Source organism: Arvicola amphibius, chromosome 9 (genome assembly GCF_903992535.2).
Source record: "Arvicola amphibius chromosome 9, mArvAmp1.2, whole genome shotgun sequence".
In the NCBI taxonomy this organism is placed as follows: domain Eukaryota; kingdom Metazoa; phylum Chordata; class Mammalia; order Rodentia; family Cricetidae; genus Arvicola; species Arvicola amphibius.
Window position 1 is genome coordinate 19,149,208 of NC_052055.2, and position 11,625 is coordinate 19,160,832.

The 11,625-nt window shown below is 46.0% G+C and overlaps 1 non-coding gene across 1 annotated transcript; it reads right to left on the minus strand.

Moving 5' to 3' along the window:
* Positions 1-73, minus strand: Trnam-cau. Its single transcript has one exon. It is a non-coding gene; the product is annotated as a tRNA-Met (tRNA).
* Positions 74-11,625: the final 11,552 nt, after the last annotated feature.

Here is an 11,625-nt window from a genome sequence, read left to right on the forward strand (position 1 = left end):
TGCCCCGTGTGAGGATCGAACTCACGACCTTCAGATTATGAGACTGACGCGCTACCTACTGCGCTAACGAGGCACCTAGTGACTGCTTCCGGCCTGATTATGAAGACTCTGATGGAAAAGCGCAGCGCGCATGCTCAGAGGTTTGCGTTTCCTTTAGTTCTGTTCCCATTCCAGAATTTCAAAGGTCCCTGCCCTTTTAGGACCTGTAGACCTTCGCTCGCCTCGTCTTTATTGTCGCCCGCCCGTCCCTCAGTCGATCAACAAACACAGTGGGTTGCTAGCTAACGTTGTCCTGGTAAGAGGGAGCATGGAAGAGAGAGGCCGTTATGAGCTCAGTTTTGTGCAGAGTTTACACACTCGTCATTTTATAAAACATTTATTAGGCACTTACTGTGTTCCTGGCCTCATTCCGGCTGCTGGGTTCTCAGGGACACTCTTAGCCTGGAGCAACCGAGCGGAAGGAGCCAGCGGTAATAATTCGCAAGCCTGCGCGTGCAAGTGCACACTATTCTGCGCCCCACTCCTACCCCCACCCCCCAACCTCCCAGTGCAGCTTCCACGTGTCTTTCTCCCGAGATCGCCAGGAGCTCTGGGTGACCCAGCTCCGGAAAAGCCCCAGCCCTGGCACCTGTCACTCTCCAAACCCCCCTCCACCTCTACCCTACCTAACCCCTCCCCCGGCTCTTTCCAGACGCTCTTTTAAATTCTCAATGAAAAGAAACTTCACGTTAATGAGAAACGGTTGGGCTTCTTGTTCACACTGCCATTATCACCAACACACAACTACTAAAGGAAAAAGAAAATCAGCCAGACGAAGGCCGGAGATTTGCAAATTTCGCCATTATTCTGTTGGTGTTTGGTTGGTGAGTGGGCTGGCTGCCTGAGTGTGTGTGGTTATTTGAGACAGGGTTTTCTATATCCCAGGTTGGCCCGGAACAGGCTAAGTGGCTGTGGATGGCCTTGAATTTCTGGGTTTCTGCCTCCACCTTTCAAGTACTGGGAGATGTGCCATGTGCCTGGCTAAAATTTAAATGGGAGTAGGAAGTGATCCTTCGTCCTGGACGAGCTGAATAAGTTCAGAGAATGACGGGACAGGACTAAGGTGGAGGGATGGATCCCAGCCCCAGTGAGTGGCAGAGGCCTTCATGGGACCTCTGAGGAGTTTGAGGATGTTCACTGCCAGTTCTGTTATGGGCACCCAGATTAGGAGAATGCAGGCCCGGATGTGAGGGGACACCTGACTATAAAGAGGTGCTGGCTTTCCATGGGACTGCAGGTACTAGAACTTGTGGGAAGTGGAATCTCACCAATGTATGGGGGAGCCCCCATGTAGCGTGGGGCGGGGAGGTGGATGGTCAGGTACTCACTACACCTAAGGGAGTGAACCAGGAACAGCACGGAAGAGAGTTAGTTGTCCAGACTTAACCCCGAATGCCCCAGGCCTAGGAAACCTCACGCCCACAGATCATTGTGGGAAGCCCTCACACTAGCCCAACCTTGAGAATCCCCTTAGGATTCTGCTCAGGTTAGGTCTCTGTTTGTAAACCTTGCTGGCTGTGGACTCCAGATCCCAGGCAAGAGGAAATGTGCATTGCATGCCAGCAAAGTGACCTGCTCACGGGCCTGGTAGTCCGGGGACAAAAAAAAACATCGCTGGTTCTGTGATCTGTGGAATAGCAGAGAACTGGAAGCAGCCCGAGTGTCCTCCAAAGGGTCAAGACATCAGCGGGCAACAGGAACAAGTATTCGTCAGTCTAGGCTGTGAGGGACAGCCATGGAAGATGGCAAACACAGAGCTGAGTATGCGCCACCTCCTTTGTAAAAGAAGAAAAGAAAAGAAAAGAGGAGGAAAAAAGGAGGGGGAGTGGCTATTTACATGAGTTAATGTTTGCTCACTAAATTTCAAAACCAAACCCTAAAATACTAAACTCAGTGATGGATCACGGAGGGGTGAAAATGCATAATTCAGAGCAGTTTGAATGAGAACGGCCCCCATATTTTGAATGTTTGGTCCCCATTAAACTGTTTAGGAAAAACTGGGTGTGGGATTGTTGGAGGAGGTGTCCATACACGGCCCAATCTTGAAATCTACATCTTGCGGGTAAGATGTAAGCTCTCAGCTCCAGCAACCATGCCTGCCTCTACCATGCTCCCTACCATGATGGTCATGGATTAGTCTTCTGAAACTGTGACCCCCACCGTCCACACCTGGCTGGATCTGAGAAGCATTTCTCACCAGGCAATCACAGCCACCACAGTCTCCTAAGAACCAGAGAAGGCAACAGAAACCAGTGAACAGAACACCCACCCAACAAAGATGGGACCTGATATGAGTACCGAGAATTACAATAATCTGAAACCCAGATGCCCAGATGCCCAGATGCCAGTGTAAAGACACAATCGGTAACAGCCAGGACAATATGTCTCCACTAGAGTCCAACAACACCACCACAGCAGGCCCTGAGAAATGCAAAATAGCAGAAGCACAAGACAAGGACTTTATTAATATATTAGAGGTCCTTAAAGAAAAATAGTCTTCTGTCTGCATGATTGCCTGCAGGCCAGAAGAGGGAACCAGATCTCATTATATGATGGCTGTGAGCCACAATATGGTTGTTGGAAATTGGACTCCAGACCTTTAGAAAAACAGCCAATGCTCTTACCACTGAGCCATCTCTCCAGTCCTTAAAAAGGCCCTTAAAGAGGAACTTCATACATCTGTTACGAAAAAAAGAAACAAGCAGTGAAATAAAATGAACAAAACAGCTCAGGACTGAGAGGGAGGAAACAAAGAGAACCCACACTAAGGGGAAAGTAGAGATGAAGAATTGAAGAACACAGACCGGAAGGCCCGAGGCAAGCCTCACCAACAGACTGCAAGATGGGGGAGAAAGAATATCAGTTACTGGCTGAGTGGGGGTGGCACACACCTTTAATGCCAGCACTCAGAGGGCAGAGGCAGGCAGATCTCTGTGAGTTCCAGGCCAGCCTGGTCTACAAGAGCTAGTTCCAGGAAAGCTAGGGCTACACAGAGAAACCCTGCCTCGAAAAACAAAAACAAAGAATAACAGTCATTGAAGACAAGATAGAAGAAATGGATACCTTGGTCGAAGAAATTGTTAAATTAAAAAAAAAATCCAGACATAAAGCATCCAGGAAATATGGGACACCATGAAAATATAAAATCTGTGAATAATAAAAATAGAGGAAGGAGAAGAAACCCAGGTTAAAGGCACAAAAAATATTTTCAGCAAAATTACAGAAGATTTTTGTAACTTAAAAAAGGAGGTGCCTATCAAGGTAAAGGAAGCATACAAAACAGCAAATAGACTGAACCAGAAAAGAAATTCCCCATGGCACATAATAATCAAAGCACTAAAGATGCAGAACAAAGAAAGAATATTTAAAGTTGCAAGGGAAAAAGACCAAATAACATGTAAAGAAAGACCTATCAGAATAACACCTGACTTTTTAATGGAGACTCTGAAAGCCAGAAGGGCCCAGACAAATGTTCTACAAACTCAAAGAGACCGCAGATGCCAGCCCAGACTACTATACCCAGAGAAGCATGCAATAACAACAGGTGGAGAAAGAAAACATCCCATGACAAAACCAAATATAGGCAGTGTCTATTTATAAATCCAATCCTGCAGAAGGCACTAGAAGGAAAACTTCAACCTGAAGAGGTCAACCACACCCAAGAAAACATAAGGAATAAATAATATCAGGCCAGCAAATCAAAAGAAGAAGCGGGGGGAAACCACACCACAGCAGCAAAATAATGGGAATCATCATCATAATAAACACTGCTTATTGACAACTCTCAACATCAGTGGTATCAATTCAATAAAATGACACAAACTCCCAGAATAGAATCCATCCTTTTGTTGCTTCCGAGAAACACACCTTAACATCCAGGATAGACATCAGGGTAAAACAATGCAGAAAGACATTCCAAGCAAATGGACCTAAGAAGCAAGCTGCTGTAAGCCTGACAAAGCAGACTGCAAACCAAAACTAATCAGAACAGGTAGGGAAGGATGCAGATTCATCCAAGGAAAGTTCACCAAGGGGATGTTGTAAATCTTAACATATATAACATAGCCGAATAAAAGGACATCCAAGTTCATAAAAGAAACCCTGTGTACCCCACTCTCACCTATATCCAGGTCATCCAGACAAAAACTCAACATGGAAATTCTGGAGCTCACTGACACCATAAACCAATGGCCCTAACAGATATTTACAGAGCATTTCACCCAAACACGAAAGAATGTGCCTTCTTCTCAGCAGCTTATGGAACTTTCTCCAAAATTGGCCAAATTCTTGGACACAAACAAGTCTCAACAAATATAGGAAGATTGAAATAACACTCCGAGCACCACAGAATAAAGATGTATATCAACAACAGCAGAAAGCTTACAAACTCATGGAAACTGAGAAACTCACTACCGAATGAAAAATGGGTCAAGACAGAAATAAAGAAATTAAAAACTTTCTAGAATTGAATGAAAATAAAAACACAATATACCCAAACTTATGGGGCACAATGAAGGTGGCTCTAGGGGCACGTTCATAGCACGAAGTGCCTACATAAAAAAAAATTAGAGAAATTAACAGCACACCTGAAATCTCTGAAGCAAAACGAAATCAAACCCCAAAGGAGTAGACGTCAAACCATAATCAAACTCAGTGCTGAAATAAAGACCTAAAAACAAGCAAAAACAACACAAAGAATCAGTGAAACAAAGTCAGCTCTTTGAGAAAATAAATAATATTAACAGATCCTTAGTCAAATTAGCTAAAAGATGGAGTGAGAAGATCAAAATTAACAAAATTAGAGATGAAAAGAGGCACATAAAAAACAGCTACCAGGGAAATCCAGAGACTCATAATTACAAACTTAAAAAAAAAAAAAAACCTGTGCTCCACCATATTGGAAAATCTAGAAGACTGATTCATTTTACAAGGCCACATTTACCCTAATATGCAAACCACACAAAGACCAAGCAAAGAAAGAATTGCAGATCAGTTTCCCTAATAAACAGAGATGAAAACTATTCAATAAAATGCTTGCAAACTGAATCCAAGAGCACATCAAAAAATCATCCACCATGCTCAAATGGGTTTCATCCCAGAGATGCAGGGATGGTTCAACATATATAAATCGATAAATGTAATCTGCCATGTAAACAGACTGAAAGACAGAAACCACATGATCATCTCATTAGATGCAGAAAAGACTTTTAACAAAATCCAACACCCCTTCATAATAAGTCCTGGAGAGAGTATGAGCACAAGGGACATACATAAACGTAATATAGGCGATTCACATCAAGGCCATAGCCAACATTAACTTAAATGGAGAGAAACTCAAAAGGATTTCCTCCAAAATTGGGAACAAGACAAGGCTGCCGACTCCCTCCATAGCTATTCAATACAATTCTTGAAGTCTTAGCAATAAGGAGATCAAGGGAACACAATTGGAAAGGAGGAAATATCTTTATTTGTCAATGATGTGATAGTATACATAAGTGACCCTAAAAAATCCAGTGGATAACCTCTGCAGCTGATAAGCACTTCAGCAAAGTAGCTGGATACAAAATCAACTCACAAAAATACGTACAATGACAAATGGACTGAGAAAGGAACCAGGGAAACAACACCTTCACAATATCCTCAAAAAATATAAAATATATTGGAGCCGGGCGGTGGTGGCACACGCCTTTAATCCCAGCACTCGGGAGGCAGAGGCAGGCGGATCTCTGAGTTCGAGGCCAGCCTTGTCTACAAGAGCTAGTTCCAGGACAGGCTCTAGAAACTACAGGGAAACCCTGTCTCGAAAAAAAAAAAAAAAAAAAAAAAAAAAAAAAAACTGCTGGAGGTACATCATCAGTACATCATCACTGGCCTCAAATTGTACTACAGAGCTATAGTAATAAAAACTACATGGTATTGGGACAAAACCCATAAATGTTTTCGGGGCTGGAATTGTGCTGCTGTCCTCTGGGATACATAAAGGTCTCTGGGTCTCCTACAACTGGGGTTTGCAACCTGCCAGGCTGGCCTTGGGTAGATGCCCAGGAACCTCATCTTATTGTTATGGTGATAACAAAACTGAGGGAAAGGGCGGGCATGCAAGTATGTATGCATGCAAGTATGTATGCATGTAAGTATGTATGCATGCAAGTATGTATGCATGTATGCAAGTAGAAGGAGCAGAGGCATGGATACAAGGCGTGAAAAAGCTCAGATATGCCCTGTGGGAAACAGCCAGCAGTTCCTCTGCCAGGTGTCCTGGGCTTCAGAAGGTCACAGTCCTCCCAGTCTGGGTTCAACTTGATGAATGAACAGCCAGGCAGGAGGCAGCAAGCTATTACTGGCGGTGTCTAACAGTCATCACCCCGACAGCAGAAGAGGCAGCCTCACCCCTGCTGTTGGCCAGATGTCCCCAAGGAGCTCCACAGGCTCCATGGGACGAGACTAGCCATTACTAATGTTATATTGACGTTGACTTGTGTCCTGCCAACACCTCAGGGCTTCACCGCCCATGGGAGGAGCCGTATCCTCACATACCTTCAGGTCTGACCTGTATGGCTCATCTCACCTCACCCTCACCCCACAGCCAGACATCCTCCCTTGTCCCCACTGGCCACTCCTGAGGCTTCTGCCCTGGAGCTAGGTGGAGTTCCTCTGTGCTGTGCGCTCATAATTCCTGAGTCATTCACCATAGTTCAGGGCCGTGTTTGCTTTGTTTTCAAGACCCATATTTGGTTTCATGGTTTCTTTTCTTTCCTTCTATATATTCTCTCTCTCTCTCTCTCTCTCTCTCTCTCTCTCTCTCTCTCTCTCTCTCTCTCTCTCTCTCTCTCTCTCTCTCTCTCTCTCTCTCTCTCTCTCTGTGTGTGTGTGTGTGTGTGTGTGTGTGTGTGTGTGTACACAGTTGGGGAGTCATAGCTCTCTTTCCACCTTGAGAATCCAGGGGATGAACTAAGATCCAGCTTTTACCATCTGGCTGATCCATCTTGCTGCCTGACTTCATGGTTTCTTTTGTTTGTTTGATTGGTTTTGTTGATTTGTTTTCCTCAAGACAGGGTTTCTCTGTGTAGCCCTGGCTGTCCTGGAACTTGCTTTGTAGACCAGGCTGACCTTGAACCACCTCAATCCGCCTGCCTCTGCCTCCAGAGTGCTGGGATTAAAGGCGTGCGCCATCACTGCCCCGCACTTCACGGTTTCTAAACTGCTGCCTTTGCTGGCGGTGGGGCGTATTGTGCCTCTGCGGGGACTGGGAGCCCTTGAGCACTTGAGGGTTGATTGCAAGAGAAGTTTCTCTGCTTCAGAGATGGATCTTCCCTTGAAGAGAAGATAGGTTCACTTCTGCGCCTCCAGTTTGACGCGACTGAAGATACACAGGGTTGCACACTGGGACTCTTTTTTCCAAATGGACTTTCCCACTATTTAACTATCTAGTCTCCATGTACAGATGGGCAGAACATCAAGAACCCCTAGCCAGAGAAGAAAGGGTTACAAGCTCACCCAACAGGACCCTCCCACTCCACACCTACTGCCAGGTGGGACAGGTGGCTGTGGGTGTGGGCTGTGGGTGCAGCAGCCCTGGGGCCTAAAGCTGAGCCTGCTCCTTCCAAATTCAGACCCAGAACAGGGCAGCAGTCCTGTTCCAGTTCCAACCCGTATAGCAGCAGTTGCAGGGGGCAGTGTCTCCTGTCACTACGGGCAGTGCTGGCGCACAGAGCCATGGGGCCCCCGGTTCACAGAGCTAATGGGGGTGTGGCTTTGACATGCCAGCTCACAGGGTTGGGCTGCCCAAGCACCGTTCCTTTCCATTTCTATCAGTGGAATGGGCTCCCAGACCTTCCCTCAAACACGGTGCTGTGCCTGAGTTGCACAACTCTCTTGACAGAGTTGCCTCATCTGCCTTAGCGGCCTTCCATTAACTTACTCAACAGTCAGAAAGGCTAATTATGAAGTGCCTCTTATTAGAAGGTCAGGGGCCCAGTAGGCATTCATTCTTGCTCAGCTTTCCCAGGACCATAGCACGTCAGCCTCTCCACGTCTACAGCAGGCGTTCGTGGAGTGGCTGAGATAACGCTTACAACCCTGTAAGTCCTACTCGGTGTCTAGATCTTCATCTCTGCTCAGCACACACAGGTAAACACACCACACAACACATGAAACATCAAAGAGCACGTTTAAGAAGCAAAATAAACAACCCATGAGAGGCCAAGAGAAAGTCCCCAGAAGAATGACAAAGGCCTCTAGCTCGATAGCATCTATGGGGTTTCTTTCCTTCTGTTTTGCACAAGGGAATCCATGTTTGTATTTTGGTATTGTATCTGCAAATTGTGTGACCGTGGTCACCAGCAACACGTGAATTTATTCCTTAAAATGTACACACTGGAGCAGGGGAGATGACTCACCGGGTAAAATGCTCCCTGTGCAAGCATGAGGAGCTGAGTTCAGACCCCCAGAAGTCACATAAAGTCAAGCGTGGTGGCATGCATCTATAGCCCCTGCCCTGGGAATGGAGAGGTGAGCAGATCCCAGGGGCCCCATGGCCAACCAGGATGGCTGAATCCGAGAATCCAAGCTCAAAGAGACCTTGAAGAAAAGATGGAGAAGAAATTGAGGAAAATATCCTGCCATTAACTTCGGGCCTCCACACACTACTCAGCAGGTGTGCACACACACACACACACACACGTTTATGCATGAGCAATGTGGAACAACCAAAGTCTCATTCATTGCTAATGGGCATACAGATTAGTTCAGACTTTACAGCAGTTTCTTACAAAGCTATAAGAACATCTACCAGGACACTTAGAAGTATTGTCCTAGACAATTACCTGATTTATATAAAATTTTGTTTACATTAAATTCTGCATATCATTATTTATAGCGGTTTTATTCATAAACACTTCACGTGATAAATAACCCAATGTCCTTTTTCTGGGAAGTGGATAAACAAACTTTAGTATAATTCAACAATTAAATACTATACAAGAATAAAAATTAGCTGGCTACCGATGCCCAGGATGGGTGAATCACAGTGCATAGCTAATCAAAAGAAGATAGAAGCCAGATTCAAAAGTCTAACCCTGTGTGCCTCTATTAATGAGACATTCAAGAAGAAGCAAAATGTTTTGGGGACAGATACCTGAGGGAGGAGAATCTAAGATGTTGGAAGGACACAGAGGTTTTAGCGGTGATGGGAGTGTTGTTTGGGTACGGTGGTGGCTACACAGCCCTGGGTCTTAGAGCTCAGAGTAGCACATTCAGAAGGATGAATTTTAGTGCATGTTAGTAATAACAATTTTTTTAAAAAGCTCCTTGGTGTTTACTAAGGAAACTAGGAACTTCTGTGGCCTTTGTCTATGTCAGAAACCTCAAGGAACTGATCTGGAGTCAAAGGTGGGAAACAAAAGACCCACTGAGTCACAGTGGGGAATTCTGGGACTGGCTCTGTGATTTTTGTCAGGTGCTAAAGATGGGCCCAGTGAGACCAAACTAGAAGGTGGCCTCCCTGAAAATCAAATAGAGAAGGTTCTGTGGATAAGTGGGGCTTGGAGCACCTGGCAGTACCCCCGCCCCACACTTCTCTTCCCCACCCACTGCCTTGGCCTCCAACAGATGCGGCTTGGAGAACACCTCACCCTGCCCTGCCTTTGCTGGTCTGATTTTACGCAGACGGAATTGATTGGTGTTGACAGGGAATGATCTGCCTGTCTAATTAATATGCCAACTAATTTTCAATTTAATTGCTCATCTCGGGTCACCGGGTAACAAGACTCTCTCACTGCTCCAGGTCCTGATGGGAAGTGGCAGGGGCGGTGCAGTTCTCCCAGGGCCCAGTCACAGCCTTTAGATCTTCCCAACCAGTAAACAAGCAAACCCTGGACCCCATGAGACCCTATCCACACCAGCCACCTTCTCAGTCGGGGCCTCTGAACTATCTACTGTTTGGAAAGACACTGACTCAATAGCTGCTTTGTGCTGATCCCTAGCTAGGGTAGACACTTGGGGGACAAGAAGCCAAGACATGCCTTGCTTGCCCCTACTGCCACCACAGATTTCTCGGTCTCCCAGAGAGGATTCTCGCTTGCATTGGTAATTACAAAACAGGTATGGTTAAGACTGTACCTATAATCTCAGCACGCAGCTGATACAGAAGGGTCACTGTGGGGTTAAACCAGCGTGGACTACATTCTGAGTTCAAAGCCATCCTGGACTAGAGAGTGAGGCCCTGTCTCAAACACATGTACAAAGTCTAGCAATTACTGAATCTGGTTGCAGGGAGGGACAAGAGCTTCAGAGAGAAATGCAGTCCAGACTCTACTAGGGGGTGCTTGAGGAATTTAATTAATCTCCCCATGCCTCAGTCTCTCAGCTTTTTCTCTAAAAGACATCTCTGCTATTGTCCTGTTGGCCCAGTTGTCGTGTAGATTATCTCATATTCTGGGCATCTGTCTTGATGTCTCCAATTGAATTCTCTGGTCCCCTATAAGCTATACTGGGAAATTAGTTCCCTGCTCAATTAGAAAGAGCTCTGTGATCAACTAGTAATGTCTGCCAAGGGTAAGGGATTGGGGGCGGGTAGCAATATTCATGTTTGCTGACTCTTTTAAAAGATTTCACTGGACGATCAGAAGCTGGGGACAAGAGAAGTCCCACTCAACAATGCTTCTCATCATTTTTTTTAAAGAGCTGCTTTGTGGGAAAACGGGAAAAATGGTGCCTATAGGTCACAAAGATCTACCTCTCTCAAGGGAGACATTCAACCATTTATCAAGCTAACATAGAGTTGAGCCCAGGGGAGAGGACACTCACCTATTTCTTTCTGCCCTTCTCAACCTCTGGGATGGAGAATTTGCGGAGCTTGAAGAGTAGAAAGGGAAGCAGAAAGAATGAGACCTGCAGAGGAAGAACCGGAGCCTTAGGATCCTAGTGCCCAGGCTTTGTCACCTCATAGCTGCATGATGTAGGGCCAACTACTCAGTCTTTCTGGTCTCTAGTTTCCTCTTCCATGTTTTGAGGGCCAGCCATTCATCTTGCCCTCAGTGTAAGAGAGTCAGATTTCCTAAGTATCCCATGATTGCCAAGTATGGGAGAGATCACAGGGGTCGTTTTAGACAGTCTCGAGTTGAAGGGGTGCACATACTACCCCTAGGCATGAACAGCAAACCCCATGGGGTACACCCTCTATCCTGGGTATGTCTTACTTGAAGGGGGCTGGACTTAGGTAACGCAGGAAATGAGAGGACGGTGGGAGAGGACATGAGAGGAACCCAAGAGTCAGAAAGAGGGAGAAGGCTATGGGAAAGAGAAACAAGTCCACTTCCATGAGGAGAAGGGAGAGGGCAGAAAGCCAAGGAGGGATTAGTGGGTTTGTCCTCAGGGGACAGAGACGGAGGGAAGAGAAGCTGAAACAAAGGGAGGCGTGTCTGAACTGTGAATTGGACTCTTTTCGTTGTCTGTCCTAAGAGGAAAGAAATTCCTTTTAAAATTGCTTTTCTTGTCTCTGGATTGGACTTTGATTTAAATATGTGGCTGTCCTGCTGGACCAAGCCACCTGGGCCACTTCTCTACAGTCCTAGAAGCCTAGGTCTG